This window comes from Ambystoma mexicanum, chromosome 3q, assembly GCF_040938575.1.
Source record: "Ambystoma mexicanum isolate Mex_15411 chromosome 3q, UKY_AmexF1_1, whole genome shotgun sequence".
In the NCBI taxonomy this organism is placed as follows: domain Eukaryota; kingdom Metazoa; phylum Chordata; class Amphibia; order Caudata; family Ambystomatidae; genus Ambystoma; species Ambystoma mexicanum.
This window is the reverse complement of record NC_090926.1, coordinates 1,245,332,663-1,245,349,333: the sequence shown is the minus strand read 5'-3', so window position 1 is coordinate 1,245,349,333 and position 16,671 is coordinate 1,245,332,663. Positions and strand designations below refer to the sequence as shown.

At 55.3% G+C, this 16,671-nt stretch overlaps 1 protein-coding gene across 2 annotated transcripts in view; it reads right to left on the bottom strand.

Annotated features, from left to right (window-relative positions):
- The window catches only part of ACP5 (acid phosphatase 5, tartrate resistant), an 87,441-nt gene that overhangs the window by 46,704 nt on the left and 24,066 nt on the right, over nt 1–16,671 (bottom strand). Inside the window, exon 1 of one of the 2 annotated variants that reach the window (XM_069604208.1) lies at nt 13,703–13,811. The exons of the other annotated variant lie outside the window; for it this stretch is intronic. The gene's annotated coding sequence lies outside the window, so the exon portion shown is untranslated. Of the gene's footprint in view, nt 1–13,702; nt 13,812–16,671 lie in introns of those variants that run through there. 2 annotated transcript variants of the gene reach the window in all.

Genomic DNA, 16,671 nt, shown 5'->3' with positions numbered 1-16,671 from the left:
GCTACACATACAATCCCTAGGAGACCTATTCACGGAGGAGGGCTTCCTGACCCCTGACCAAGCCACACAGAAAGGGGGCAACACAGCACTGGACGTGTTCCTCTACTTCCGAACTCGATACACTATGCAGACCCACCTGCCTGGTTTCCCCGAGTCAGCCACCGACCTGGCAGTTACTGCACGATGTCATTCAAGCACAGGGGGAAGGCAGGCTAGTGTCGCAAATTTACAAAGCACTAAACATCGGAACACCCGTCGTCAACACTGGAGCGAAAACTAGATGGGAACGAGCGCTAAATGCAAGTATATCAGATTGATTGGGGCTACATTCTGAATTAGACCCAGAAAATTGCACTTAACTCCCGGCTCAAACTTATCCATTTTAATTTCCTCCACCAAACTTATTATACACCTGAAAAAGCTAATAAGCACCATCCCGACATCCAGGCCGAATGCAAGAGATGTGGAACTATCAGCGAGCTTCATACACTTGGCATGGGAATGCCCTGAAGTAGCCCCATTCTGGAACCGAGTGTTAGACACGACAACGGCAATCGTGGGAGAAGCAATACAACCGAGATGCACGGCAGCTTTGTTGGGAATAACAAGATTGCTATCCACGCCGTCGAGGAGACTGACCGGAGTTCTACTGACACTAGCTCGCAGGAGAGTTGCCATGGCATGGGGCCGCGGCCCCCACCTTCCTACTCCGCCTGGCGGAAAGACTTACTCTACTATCAGGACATAGAAGCAGATTTCATAAAACTCCTCTCTTCACGCGTGCCCGCCCGACATATGGGGCCCGCTGATATCTTTCCTGATAAGTGAAGCTGACACCCCCGCAGAGGGACCATTGGACGCTGGGAACACACCCTGATGCAGTCTTAACCCAGGCCGACAATACTTGCTACAGGGTCGCGGGGGGGGCAGAAATGATGCACAATAGGGACTATACGGAGGAGCAGCGAGGTTTAGGGGAGGGACTCGGATAGGGGGGGGGGGGGTGGTTCGGGCTCTAGTTGATGGCGCAAAGTTAAAATCCACCCTAATGTGGGTGTGTATTTGTATGGTGTGTTGAAATACCAAAAATAAAGGTTTTTAAAACAGGAGTCACGCCTACCACCACCCAGTCCTCACGGAGGAGTCGATCGTCCCTACGCACTAACACTGACTTGAGGTGAGGAAGTCTGTCCAGCACTACGAATTCACAGCGAGCAGCTGGGCTCCCCGCGGCTCCTCCTCTACTGTGCCACAGTATTCCACATGCCTGTGGAGCCCCCAAGGCTGTGCAGTGTGCTGACTCTGCGGTTCTGGTTAATGAATCGGGACATTTTCTCAAGTGCCACCACACAAGGTAGACCCTCACTCCCCCAAGAGTATGAAGTGGTCACGCCCTGTGATTTAAGGTACTTTTCACGCGCCACACCATGAAGGGGGGCTCACATTCCCCTACCCTCTGCTGGATCCAACGTTCAGAGGGTGGTGCACCTACTATGAACTGGAAAGCTATCCACTGCCCCCTTAACGTAGCATGAAGTCTGTCCTGCTGCGCATGCCACTTCCATTTTCAATGACCCCAAAGGCTAACAAAGGTCTGGGATGGACCGAATGGATGGAGGACTTTTAACACTTCATGAGCGGTTCGGGAGAAGGGGACTCGCCTCACCTATGTGATGGCTTTCTCAATTTGGTCGGGGGGGGGGGGGGGAGAAGTGAAAACCATTGTCAAAACCATCCCAGCAGCTGACAAGCCCGATTTTCCTGCCCCGATTGCCGCTCTTGACAGACTTCTCATCATTGAACCCAACAGGGACTATGAGAGATACCTATTCAATCAGTGCACGCAAAGGCCACAGGAGAAAGTGGACGAGTATATAACCCCTCAAAGGGGCCCATTGCTAGTTTGATACTTTCTCCTTGGACGAAGCCATACACTTGCACATCATTGAGGGCTGCCTGTCACCCTCGCTCAAGAAACAACTGTTGAAAAAGCCCCTCGCAATCCCAGAAGTCAGTGAACTGGCGAGAATCTTTGAGAGGGTCGACGCCCAAGCCGCCTCGATGGCGGGGACACCAGCTCAAAAGCATGACAGCACAGAACTCATCGGTGCAGTTCAGCAGACTATCCCGCGGCTGGGTGAGAAGGGAGTCACACCGTACAGGCAATCAAACCAGCCGGGGCCCAGACAACAGAGACAGGGCTACCGCTGTGGCATGGCGTTCCACCGCTCAGGGTCTTGTCCGGCCCCGTCACAAAGATGTACCAACTGTGGAAGAGAGGGACATTTCCAATTTGTCTGCAGGGAAGGGAGGCCGTTACCTACCCCAAGACCCCAGGGTCCCATCAGGATACTGTATCGCCAGCCACAACCCCAATACTACCAACAGAGATTTTACCAGCCCAGTCAACGACGATATGTCCGAGCCGTTGATGAATACCATTACCCTGACTTCCCACATGACTTATGGGTACCATGAACAACCAGAGCGCCTGGTTGACGAATATGACGAACCCCCACCCCATCCCACTCGAGGGATACATGGAAGAAGAAAGCCAATAAGCACTCACGCCCAACGCAGGAAATTCATACTATGATCAACCTACACATGACGAATACATCAACCTCATTCAAGACAGCGAGGAGGCCAAGGAAGCCCTGAGAATCCCCATCAAGATGGGCAACTGCCTTTTTCATTTTCTAGTAGACTCTGGCGCCACTGTGAACATCATGGGGGAGCAAGAATACCTGAAAATCCCTGATAAACTGCCCTGGAAATGACCCAGTCCCGGATTCACCAGTGGGGATCAGCAAAGCCTCTACAGGCCATTGGTCATTTTGGGTGCCGCCTCCTCCTCAAAGGGCGGCAGACTGACACAATCATCCATGTCATTCGGTGCCCCACCGGGGGTAGGTGCCTCCTCAGCTACTACACAGCCTCGTCCCTGACCTCAGACATTCATGTCAGCGCTGATGACGTGATAAAGTCTGCGGCGGTTGGCCATGGGCGAGAGGATGCTGTAAGAGCAGCGGTCGTCTGGGACCTGCACGGGCTCATCACTAAACATGATAGCATAGGGAAGTTCCCCCACCTTTGCACAGCCTGGGCAATTTGAAGGGCCCACTGATCAGGTTGCACATCGACCCGTCAGTACGACCAGTCCCCCAAACCCCCAGGTGTGTCGGGTTCCGTCTCTAGAGAGCTCAACCAACTTCTCCCGGATGGTATCATGGTGCCGGCCACTGACCCAGCTCCATGGGTATCCCCCTTAGTCATCAAGGGGGGAGATTGTGCCTCTGTATCGACATGAGGATGGCCAACACTGCCATCCAGAGGGAGAGGCACCTGGGCCCATGCATCGAAGACATGATCGTGCAACTCCACAATGCCAGATGTTCTCCAAGCTCGACCTGATACAGGGATACCACCAGCTGGGTGATAACGTTGTTCGCAACCCACGAGGGGCTGCTTCGATATCGGCGATTGAACTTTTGAAACTAGGTGGTGGCTGGGATTTTCCAGGAATCCGTCCGACAGATAATCAGACCCATCAATGGGGCATTAAATTAGTGAGGACATTCTCATATTTGGAGCGACCAAAGAAGCCCACGACGCTGCACTCCTAGCCACCTGCACAGCGGTCCAGGCCACAGGCCCAACACTCAATATCCACAAATGTCGATTCAGTAAATCAAAGAAGACATTTTTTGGACATATTTTCCTCGCCCGAGTGTGGTCATTTCTGGGAATGACTGGATACTGTGCGAGATACATCCCCCACTACGCCTCAATTACAGAACCTCTCAGGAGACTTCTGCAGAAAGATGCTGTGTTTGAGCGGTCCTCTGCTTGCCAATTGGCGTTTGATTCCATCAAAAAGGCCCTGACCGAAGCCCATCGCCTGGCATATTTTGACCCCTCATGGCACACAGAGTTAACAGTGGACGCCAGCCCTGTGGGCCATTTTGGCACAGACGAGTGGGGCAGATATCAACCCTAGACACATTGTAGCCTATGCCAGCAGGGCCTTGACCATGCCGGAATCCACCTACTCTCAGTCAGAGAAGGAGAGCTTGGCAGCCGTCTATGCGATTATTTCCACAATTTTATCATCGGGAAGAAGTTCACCTTGATTACAGACCATCAGGCGTTATCCCTGTTCAGCAACCCATGCACCAAGATGCCCCCAAGGATCGAGCAGTGGGGCATTAGGTTGAAAGAGTACAACTACAACATCGTGCATAGGCCAGGAGGTGAACTAAATCCAGCAGACTACCTCTCCTGTCACCGTGCGGGCCCCCTAATTACCCATGCCGGCGACGTCCTCCCCGGCAATCAGCCTGAACAACAGATTTAAGGATTACTGTTGTGTTATGTCCCACCCGAGGGGGGAGGGGGACAAATGGAGAGATTGGCATTGGTGCAGTCCGAGCTGGCCGTCAAAGACCACAAATCCTACTGAGGGGCTGCTGTATTGTCATCCCTGCAGCACTCAGGGCTGACGTGGTCCGAACGGCTCACGAGGGACACCGAGGTGCTGAGAACACCAAAAGACAACTGTGCTGCCACGTCTAGTTCCCCTTCCTGGGCTTGCTGGTTGACGAGTGCATCAAAAACTGCCTTGCCTGCCAGTGCACAGCACCGGCGGAGCCCCCAGTACCTCTTCAGCCAACACATATCCCGCAGCGGCCATGGAAGAGTCAGTCAACTTCTACGGGCGTTAGAATCTGGAGAATACCTTCCCCTACGCATTGATGAGTATTCCCGGTTCCCCATTGTCAAGAAAGCCGCCATCACAGCTTTTCCTCACGTTGCAGTTACCCTAGGGACGTGCTCAGTAAATGGGGCAAACCAAGAGTGATAAAGTCAGATAATGGCCTGCCATTCAACAGCCATGAATTTGGGATGCTGGCAAAACACCTAGGTTTCAAACACCTCAAGATAACACCAAGCAAACGGCATGGCCGAGCGGTTCATGGCCTCTATAGACAAATCCCTCCAGAGGGCCCGCATAGAAGCCACCAATCCCCATCAGACCTTGTGGAGGCTCCTGCGGGACTATCGCAACACCCCGCACGAGGCCACCAACAAGACCCCGGCAGAACTGATGGTACGCTATGATGTGCACACTCGCATTGTGAGAGACTCTTCGACCCTTGGAAAGGCAGACACTGAGGTCATCCAGAGAGACACAGAAGTGAAAGAGAAAACAAGAGTTGAACCTCAGGCGCAGGGCGGTACCCAAGGACTCCCAGGTTCTTGTTCGGGAGCCGATGGTCAAAAAGACAGACTCACGATAGGCCCGGAAACCCATGAATGTGACCGCCGTCAAAGGGACTATGGTGACCGCCCAGAATGAGGACAAGGAAGTCATGAAAAACAGCTCTCTGTTCAAACATTTGTCAAAAAGCGAGGACTGCCGGATCCGGAGCCACGGGAGCCCTGTGATGACCTGTGGGTCCCGTGCAGGGGAGACCTGGATCGAGGGGGGCAGGGTGTGAACCTCCAGGTGAAGGAGAGGCACTAGAAAGAAGTGCTAGACCCCAGCGGATGACACGGAAACCACTACGCTGGGTCGAAGAGTGTTAGTCTGGATATTTGAACATTTGTCCTGGGGTGGTGTTATGGCCCTTTAAGTTAGAAGCCCCTCTGTTGGGGGCGTGGTTCATGACGTTGGGTGGAAAGGAGGAGTGTGGGTGCGAGAGGGCAGTTCCCGTTTGCACTCCAATAAAGAAGGTTGTTGTATCACCTCTCCGGCTCCACGTCCTTTTTGTGAATGCGAATGCTGGCCCAGTCTGGGCATCAACATCTGAAACTGGTCCAGACCCCTCACTCCTGAAGGGGGAAGGCCTAGTTGCGTACTCTGTGGACCACCATCACTTCACTTCGCCAGAACCAGGCCGCCATTTTCTGTGTCGCAGCCGCGTACAAACAACTCTTCATTGCAGGTCACTGCCGACAGTGCTCTTTTTTTCAGACTTGCTTTTAGTCCTACAGTAACCACGGGGCACCTTTTGGGGCAAAATGTGGCACTCTAGAAAAACTAGACGAACCTTTGCAATGCAGCCGGCCATTAACCGCAATGCTCTCTTAAGCGGCCCTGCCATTGCTGGTATTCCAGTTAGGAAAATGACAGCTAAGGGAGCTTCCGGGTAGCAGAGCGCCAGCGAAGAGGGCAGAGAGCCCTGTGGGCTGGATAGCCGGCATTCAGTTAGGAAAATGCCGGCTAAGGGAGCTTCCGGGTAGCAGAGGGCCAGCGAGGAGGGCAGAGAGCCCGGTGGGCTGGATAGCCGGCATTCAGCCGGCTAAGGTAGCTTCTGGGTAGCAAAGAGCCAGCGAGGAGGGCAGAGAGCCCTGTGGTCTAGATAGTCGGCATTCAGTTAGGAAAATGCCGGCTAAGGGAGCTTCCGGGTAGCAGAGGGCCAGCGAGGAGGGCAGAGAGCCCGGTGGGCTGGATAGCCGGCATTCAGCTGGCTAAGGTAGCTTCTGGGTAGCAAAGAGCCAGCGAGGAGGGCAGAGAGCCCTGTGGGCTGGATAGCCGGCATTCAGTTAGGAAAATGCCGACTAAGAGAGCTTCCGGGTAGCAGAGGGCCAGCGAGGAGGGCAGAGAGCCCGGTGGTCTAGATAGCCGGCATTCAGTTAGGAAAATGCCGGCTAAGGGAGCTTCCGGGTAACAGAGGGCCAGCGAGGAGGGCAGAGAGCCCGGTGGGCTGGATAGCCGGCATTCAGCCGGCTAAGGTAGCTTCTGGGTAGCAAAGAGCCAGCGAGGAGGGCAGAGAGCCCTGTGGGCTGGATAGCCGGCATTCAGTTAGGAAAATGCCGGCTAAGAGAGCTTCCGGGTAGCAGAGGGCCAGCGAGGAGGGCAGAGAGCCCTGTGGTCTAAATAGCGGGCATTCAGTTAGGAAAATGCCGGCTAAGGGAGCTTCCGGGTAGCAGAGGGCCAGCGAGGATGGCAGAGAGCCCTGTGGTCTGGATAGTCGGCATTCAGTTAGGAAAATGCCGGCTAAGGGAGCTTCCGGGTAGCAGAGGGCCAGCGAGGAGGGCAGAGAGCCCTGTGGTCTGGATAGCCGGCATTCAGTTATCCGGATATCGGATTACTACGCACCTTTAAGAGGCCAGTGAGAGAAGAGGACAGGGCACGTAGTAGCGGCCGGGGGGGGGGGGGGGTTGAGGAGAGGGGGTAGCCGCAGGGGCAGAATCAACGAAGACAAGAAGTCAGAACGGGCCGTGCAAAGGTAGCAGCTCCAAAAGGCGATTCTGCCTCATGTGAAGGAGGTGCCAACTTCCACCAGTGGGGGCAGTGGCTGGTAGTTACAGGCAGGCGCTTCAGGTAAGATGGCCAAGCGGGTTGAGCGCTCGCTGGTGCACCCGTGCCCGATCGAGTCCCAGCAAGGCCAACTCAGCCTTTCATCCTTTTTAGGTCGAAAGGAGTACAAACTTTGCTTGGGTGATGCTGCATGCAATATGTTATATGTAAAGCGCTTTGGCGAAAGCGCTATATTTAACACCTCATCATTAGCCTATCCCTTCATCCAGAAACGTGTATATTCAGCACACTCTTGTCCTAAACCCTCCCCTACCCCCTCCCCGAACAAACTGGTAACTGAGGGCTTTGTGTGGTATTCGGGACCATGCTTGTGTGGCTTTGCAGTTGGGAGCACTGTAGCAGAAACAGCGCTGAATACAAAAGTGGGGGGGGGGGCGAATGAACTGGAAAGTGAAGAGAGATGGAAAGGGCGCGGTTGGGGGGGGGGGCAAGAGAAAGAACCAAGGTGTGAGGGGCTAAAATATTAAAAAACTTTTTAAAAGGGTGAGAGAGCAAAAGAGCAAATGGGCGAGAATAACCTACAAGAAGGAAAAGGAAAGAAGCGTGGGAGCCAAGTGGAAAGGTATAAATGGCGCCCGTCATTTTCATTAGCAACGGAAGACCCCAAGACACTGAAAAAAACATCACCGAGTTAGTAAAAAATACTGCGAGATCTATCTAAAAGCTGAGAAGAGTGTGGGGGGGGGGGGGGGCTTTCAGACGGGGTCCACTTTAAGTAATCACAGCATATGAGGATGTGTGGTGCAAAGCATCCACGATCTGTGTAGTTGGTGAGAAGCGCCAAGAAGCCCATCTGTGGAATTCTAGTGGGGCACTCCAAGCTGAGGCGCAATGCTTTCCTAACTCAGAAAAAGGAGGTACAGTCTGCAACACTGGACACAAACAAAAACTGTTGAAAAACGAGGCAATGATTCGGAGGCTGCAGAATAAAGAAATGGGGGGCGGGGGGGTTAGAGGCGAGTGAAATATGAAAAAGAAATACCCGAAGGAGGAGGAAAAAAAATGTGGCAGTAAATCGAAGGGAAAGAAATAGCAAGAATGAGGAGAACATAGAAAAAATCCGAAGCTCAGCAGAAGAAAAAAACGGGTCATTTGGTCGGGAAATAGATGGGCGAGTTTATGCTGCTGAAGGCACCCCTCCCAGTGACCGAGTCCCGAGGTGCCCCCTTCTGCTACACCCCATGAGGTCCCCGGACCCCTCCCAGTGACTGAGTCCCGAGGTGCCCCCTTCTGCTACACCCCATGAGGTCCCCCGGACCCCTCCCAGTGACCGAGTCCCGAGGTGCCCCCTTCTGCTACACCCCATGAGGTCCCCGGACCCCTCCCAGTGACTGAGTCCCGAGGTGCCCCCTTCTGCTACACCCCATGAGGTCCCCCGGACCCCTCCCAGTGACTGAGTCCCGAGGTGCCCCCTTCTGCTACACCCCATGAGGTCCCCGGACCCCTCCCAGTGACTGAGTCCCGAGGTGCCCCCTTCTGCTACACCCCATGAGGTCCCCCGGACCCCTCCCAGTGAATGAGTCCCGAGGTGCCCCCTTCTGCTACACCCCATGAGGTCCCCCGGACCCCTCCCAGTGACTGAGTCCCGAGGTGCCCCCTTCTGCTACACCCCATGAGGTCCCCGGACCCCTCCCAGTGACTGAGTCCCGAGGTGCCCCGTTCTGCTACACCCCATGAGGTCCCCGGACCCCTCCCAGTGACTGAGTCCCGAGGTGCCCCGTTCCGCTACACCCCATGAGGTCCCCCGGACCCCTCCCAGTGACTGAGTCCCGAGGTGCCCCGTTCCGCTACACCCCATGAGGTCCCCCGGACCCCTCCCAGTGACTGAGTCCCAAGGTGCCCCGTTCCGCTACACCCCATGAGGTCCCCCGGACCCCTCCCAGTGACTGAGTCCCGAGGTGCCCCGTTCTCGTTCTGCTACACCCCATGAGGTCCCCCGGACGCCTGCCAGGGGGTGCACTGCCGAGTCCCGAGGTGCCCCGTTCTGCTACACCCCATGAGGTCCCCCGGACCCCTCCCAGTGACTGAGTCCCGAGGTGCCCCCTTCTGCTACACCCCATGAGGTCCCCCGGACGCCTGCCAGGGGGTGCACTGCCGAGTCCCGAGGTGCCCCGGGCGCGAGCCAGGGGGGTGCACTGCCGAGTCCCGAGGTCCCCCGGGCGCGAGCCAGGGGGGTGCACTGCCGAGTCCCGAGGTGCCCCGTTCTGCTACACCCCATGAGGTCCCCTGGATGCGAGCCAGGGGGTGCACTGCCGAGTCCCGAGGTGCCCCGTTCTGCTACACCCCATGAGGTCCCCCGGACGCCTGCCAGGGGGTGCACTGCCGAGTCCCGAGGTGCCCCCTTCTGCTACACCCCATGAGGCCCCCCGGACCCCTCCCAGTGACTGAGTCCCGAGGTGCCCCGTTCTGCTACACCCCATGAGGTCCCCCGGACCCCTCCCAGTGACTGAGTCCCGAGGTGCCTCGTTCTGCTACACCCCATGAGGTCCCCCGGACCCCTCCCAGTGACTGAGTCCCGAGGTGCCCCCTTCTGCTACACCCCATGAGGTCCCCCGGACCCCTCCCAGTGACTGAGTCCCGAGGTGCCCCGTTCTGCTACACCCCATGAGGTCCCCCGGACCCCTCCCAGTGACTGAGTCCCGAGGTGCCCCGTTCTGCTACACCCCATGAGGTCCCCCGGACCCCTCCCAGTGACCGAGTCCCGAGGTGCCCCGTTCTGCTACACCCCATGAGGTCCCCCGGACCCCTCCCAGTGACCGAGTCCCGAGGTGCCCCCTTCTGCTACACCCCATGAGGTCCCCCGGACGCCTGCCAGGGGGTGCACTGCCGAGTCCCGAGGTGCCCCGGGCGCGAGCCAGGGGGGTGCACTGCCGAGTCCCGAGGTGCCCCGTTCTGCTACACCCCATGAGGTCCCCTGGACGCGAGCCAGGGGGTGCACTGCCGAGTCCCGAGGTGCCCCGTTCTGCTACACCCCATGAGGTCCCCCGGACGCCTGCCAGGGGGTGCACTGCCGAGTCCCGAGGTGCCCCGGGCGCGAGCCAGGGGGGTGCACTGACGAGTCCCGAGGTGCCCCGTTCTGTTCTGCTACACCCCATGAGGTCCCCTGGACGCGAGCCAGGGGGTGCACTGCCGAGTCCCGAGGTGCCCCGTTCTGCTACACCCCATGAGGTCCCCTGGACGCGAGCCAGGGGGTGCACTGCCGAGTCCCGAGGTGCCCCGTTCTGCTACACCCCATGAGGTCCCCTGGACGCGAGCCAGGGGGTGCACTGCCGAGTCCCGAGGTGCCCTGTTCTGCTACACCCCATGAGGTCCCCTGGACGCGAGCCAGGGGGTGCACTGCCGAGTCCCGAGGTGCCCCGTTCTGCTACACCCCATGAGGTCCCCTGGACGCGAGCCAGGGGGTGCACTGCCGAGTCCCGAGGTGCCCCGTTCTGCTACACCCCATGAGGTCCCCCGGACGCCTGCCAGGGGGTGCACTGCCGAGTCCCGTCATAAAAACAGTGCACTTCCAACCTCAGAAAACGCACCCAACTCTCAGAGGCAACATCCCAAAAAAAACGAAAAAAAACCAAGCGTGGGGCGGCTCATTAACATACCAATGTATTGTGGGGCCATCAGAAATTAGCATTTATTTATTTATTTTCAGAATGTATAGAGCTCGCAAACAGCATCGAGGCGCCGATACAAGGCTGTGACTTAGTTACACGAGGCATACACCCTACACAGCAGGGGGGGGAGGCACTTGGCAGACATTATACACACAGCGTCTGCGTGAGGTGAATAGCTGGGCTTTAATGCAGTGGTCGAAGTGAGCGGGGGCGGTCGGGAGCGCTGCTCCTCTACTTTTTGAAATTACCTTTTACAGCTCCTATACTTTTATTTTAAAAAGAAACCGTTCCGGAATGGTTTCGTTTTAAAATAAAAGTGTAGGAAGAAGTTGAAAGGTGCACTTTCAGTGCACTGCACTGGACGTTCCCTTAAGCACCAGGTGCAAGTGTTTGGAGGTGTGTATTGTGTGTGGGAGGGGACGTGGCGATGGAGTTTGCAGGGAGTGGGTGCAGGCCGGCAGGGAACATAGTTCCACTACTTCTTTTCGTACACTTCGACCCCTGCTTCAATGGCTTTGCGGAAGGCTAGGTGGGAGGTGTCTGCCCCAGGTGTGGTGGGAGGGCGTTCATTGTTTACCAAAAGAGCGGGGGACTCTGTCCACCTGGGTGAACCCTGGACTTGAGCCCTGCATGCCAGCAACACATGCAACCGAAGACCCCCCCACCCCAAAAAACTAAAAACTTCAGAGACCGCGCGCGCACACACACACCCACACCCCCCACCCCCGAAACCTACCTGCACGCGGAGCCCGGGCGCCTCTAGCGCCCACATCAGCAATGCAATCTCTCATTGCCCCCACCCCACCTACTAACCAACCCCAGCCCACCTCCCATAGCGCCAGGAAACCACACATAACGGCAGCGGAGTGCCAAAAAACGCAACAACATCAAAGGAAAAGGGCGAGGGGAGAGCCGGATTAATTATCTGACAATGTGTCAGAAAGGAGAGGCGGTGTATGGACCAGTCCAGAGACTTCCCCTGCCTGGCAAGCACTGGGTCCGCACCAGGAGCGGCACTGGCGCACGCGCGGCTGCCCTGCAAAGAAAGAAAAGACATGTTCCGTACGGTGCATGCAATGCACGGCCCCGCCGCGCCAGGCACTGCACTAAATGCACCGAAGGGCGCGTGCAGCCAACAGCAAACGTGACATCACTGGAGGGGGTAACACGCCAGAAGCAACGGACACCTAGAATTCTTTGGCATGTGCCCAGGGCTTGCGCCATCGGATGCAGCCTCACAAACATGACTGCAGTGTAACTAACGTCGGGCCGACAATACCCGGCGCAGCTCCGAAGACAAGCGAGAGGTGCGGTAACAGTGTGCGGCGTGCATGCATGCACGCACGCGAGCGAGCTTCCTTCTGCGCAGTACGGCTGCGCTGTGTACTTTTCTATACAGACCGTGAGGTGTATATACTAACACACTGCACACCTGCTGCTTCCATGAGAGCAAGCACGCCGTGTGTGATTATACCGCACTGTAACGCGGGGTGCGTACAGCCCGCGGGGAAACACTGAATACCTGGCACACTAGGGTGGGCACTCCCGGTGTGCACAAGTCCTAGCATCACGCAGTTATAGTGGCATTACGCTGTTAGTGTGAGCACTGTGGCCCGCCGAGAAGAGGAGGGCAAGCTGCCCCCCACAGGCTCTTTTGAGAGCCTGACTGGACTTCTCCCGTTCAGCACCTCAGTGAGGGTGCCCAGCAGGAAAGGTGCCCGCTGGCAGGACAATGACTGTGTGCTCAGAACTTCCTGCTCGGCACACAGTCATTGTCCTGCCAGCGGGCACCTTACTCTTCCCGAACAGGAGAGGGGCCCCACTGCATTGTCCTGGCAGCAGCCCACCCCCCAATGGCAAGACAATGTTCCAAGGAGCTCCAGGCAGCCGAAGAGGGGCTCTCACTTTGTTCTCTGTCAACAGAGCATTTCAATGTAAGCCATTAGACACTGAACGGAGAGGGGGGGGGGCTATTAGCATTGACATTTGTCCCTTTAGAAATGGGAAGGGGAGGAATTGATCAGAAGTGAGAAGGGAGCATAAGGCTGCAGGCTTTATGAAATAATTACTTGCTTTAAAACCCAAGGAGGATTTGTTAGGCTCACATTAATCTGCATGATGCTATTGTGACTTTACATGCAGGATGGGGAGAATACAACTAAAGCCATACTCCTATTGCTCAACATATTTCTATTACAAAGTATAGTGTAGAGCTGGTTTACTTTGAAAGGGTAGTTTACTTTCAAGGCATTGCTACAAATTAAGTATTGTTAAATACATGAAATGCACAGGGAAACCTTCATCAATATCAACTAAACCTGGCAAGATGTGCTCAGTTGCTTAAATTGTCCACATCCCGGTTTCACCATTTCACCAAAGTGTGTGATCCTGGAAAAATAATGTAATCACACTGAGTCTCATCTGCAGCTCTGTGAGTGATTCATTTCGTAGAAAGAAAAGCCTAATGACAATAGAATTGCTCACTATATAATAATAGTGCAATTTAGGTATTTTGCGCCAAGTTATTTGCCACTTGTTTTACTTAAGTAATTTATTCTAATGTCACTTCCATGCAGATGCTGTGCGCCCTCACCACAGCAGTCCCTCGAGCCGAGGTGCCTGCCGTCCAGATGCTGTGCGTTCCCACCACAGCCCCCCACCACACTGCTGTGGATTGCACTACACCACTCCCAGAAAGCGAACGTGGCTCACCCGCGAGGCTATCATCTAAAGGTACTAGCAGCTCATGATGCACTCACTCACTCACCTGAGACTGAGTGTGAGCACGTCCTCTCAGCTCGTACCCCTTGCCTTGTGTGATCTGAGGCAGACACTGCAACTCCACACGCTCCTCTGAACCAAGTGACTTAACCTGAAATTGCCCCGCCCTCCATGAGCTGCTGCCGAGCCCTCCCCCGGCCTGAGGTCACGTGACGGACGGGGCATGTGACTGACCACAAACACCTCCAGCAGGGAACTTCACAGACACAGACCAGGAAGTGCGACGACTACTGCACAGGCACCAACGGACCCGACGAGGCGGAGCAGCAGTGCAGTGTAGAACCGCCCAGGAGCCGCCCTCCCCCCCGCCACCAAGTGGGTCTCCCAGTCCCGTGACTGCAGGCTAGGAAGGGCACCTAGACCCCAACTGCTGCTGCTAGAGGTAGCGCCTAGACCCCCCAACTGCTGCTGCTAGAGGTAGCGCCTAGACCCCCCTACTGCTGCTGCTAGAGGTAGCGCCTAGACCCCCCTACTGCTGCTGCTAGAGGTAGCGCCTAGACCCCCCTACTGCTGCTGCTAGAGGTAGCGCCTAGACCCCCCCAACTGCTGCTGCTAGAGGTAGCGCCTAGACCCCCACTGCTGCTAGAGGTAGCGCCTACACCCCACTGCTGCTTGAAGGAGCACGCATACCCAGGAAAGTAGGAACCGAGGTAGTCCCCCCCCACTTCATCAGTGGGGGTTGGGGTGAGCCACTTCTGAATGGGTAATATCTCTTGGGGGCGATCAGAGCCACCAGCCCTCCAAATACAGGCCCCTGCCCTCTGAAGAACCCCCCTGACCCCCTTCTCAGTGTGAAGGGTCCCCTTGGTGGGGTCGCAGAACATTTGCCAACTGAGCTACTGCCCCCGGTAGGCGCAACGTCGTGTGTTCACATTTACTGAAGTGCAAGCCCAACAAACCCCTCCCCCGCCCCCCACCGCCATGCTGGTATGTTGTCAATGTGTCAAGCTGATGGGTTGGGCTTGAGGCGCTCTAGAGGGAATTGAGTAAATGAAGTGGGGGGGCTTTTCAAGTTGCCAGCTTCTAGGCAGGCATAAACACCCCCCCCCCCGCCATAGTTATACACATACATAAAGCGCCCCCCCCTTCTTACTCCCCAAGAGTCCATTATCGTTCACCAGTGTAAATGTTAAGGCCCGCACAGGGGCGCACTGCAGGCCCAACGTGTATTTTTAAATGTAGCCCATATCAGAAAGCATGCTGCCGCGGATATCAGAAAGCATGCTGCCGCGGATATCAGAAAGCATGCTGCCGCGGATATCCGAATAACAGGCATGAAAAGAGGCATGTGTTTTCAAAGATGCAAACACACATGTAGATTTTTTTTTCTATGTGCAATCCTACACTACAACACGTCTGTGCAGAGACTGGAATAGAAGGGCACCAAACAGAAAAAGCAATGTTAGAAAACTTGGTATGTGTGAAGCGCTAAAGTGAGAAGGTTGGGGCTTCGCAGCGCTGAAGCACCATGCATCATTTCATAGTACAGAGTATCATAGCAATTGGGCCAATAGCAAGCAATCCAAAGGCTGTCCGGTAAACGTAGCAACAGGCTACACACAGAAGCGGTGTGTGCGGTTGCAGTGTATAGTCTGAGCCCACAGACGTGGCTAGCAATTGTTGGTAAGCGTTCAAAATGGAGGGAGAGGGCGGTGGAAAGTGAGAGGCGGCTCCACATGAGGAAATATGGTGCTTAGAGGCCTGGACTTCGTGCGACCTAGTCCTCTTGCTAGTGCTGGTTCGCTGGGCCAACATAGCGAAGCATGACTCTGTACTGAAGCAGAGTCAGACAACTGACGAACGCCCAGCGTCTTGTTGGAGACCCCCTGGATGGTGTGGCTAAAGACAGTAGAGGCAGTCATCGTGGCGATACTCAATGTAGACCTTCAGTCCACAGTGGGCACAGGCTTTTCCTCATGGAGTCGCCAGAAGTAGGCCCAACTATGCAGACAAAGTTTCATCGAAGAATACCAGAGGTTGAGCAGTCAACGGTCGGTGTTGCCGCTAAAGCTGGTCGTCGACTAGACATGGAAAAATATCTTTTTTTGTGAAAAAGATGTTCATTTTAGTGTAGGAAAGTTGGAGATGATTTTTGAGGACTCTCTACACCAACGTGCAGTAAAAAAATCTGAAGATGGCTGACAGGAGAGGAGCAGAGGAAGGTGTTGCTATTGGCTGTGGGCAATATGACCCAAACAGGACTATGATAGAGCATAAAAGTGACAAAGTTTCAGTCTAAACGGCTCCATGTTACCGAGGATTCCCAGCCTGACGACGGGGAATATTCATAGCATGTGAATCCATGAAAGATCCAATGCTGGAGAAAATATGATAGGGTTTCCGCCGGAGCCTGCTTAGGGAGTAGCTTTTTTTCTTTCAACAGCACTTTTTTATTACACATTTCAACATAATGTACATGGACATCAACATCAGCTTTGCATAGAACAACGGTTACCAGCAGGAACCCCAACCATATTTATCTTTTCAGGGAGCCGAGCAGGGTGTGGGGGGGGGGCAAAATCGGGGGGCTGATGACCTGGCCCTACAAGTCCTGCTTGGGGGAAGGGACAGAGTTTGGTTGCCCACATGTTCAGGAAGGGATTCAAGTTCCCAGAGTATCGCCGTAATCTTTTCTGCCACAATGATTTCCTAGCATTTCGACTACCATAACGGGGTCGAGGGGCCCTCCGTGTTTTTCCATAATCGAGCCAGTTTGATTTTTGCGGTCAGCAGGAGGCGAGTGCATAGGCACGCCATCTGTCCTGAGAGTGGGAGTGCTCCTCCCCCAATTTCACCCAAGAGAATACTTACAGGGTCCCACAGGATTGTTAGTCCTGTGATTGCTTTAATGTGGCCATCACTTCCCCCCAGTACCTTTCCGCTCTACATGACCACAAGAGAAGGAACAGGATACCCCTTTCTGCACAGCCTCTCCGGCCATTTGGGGGAGAGGTC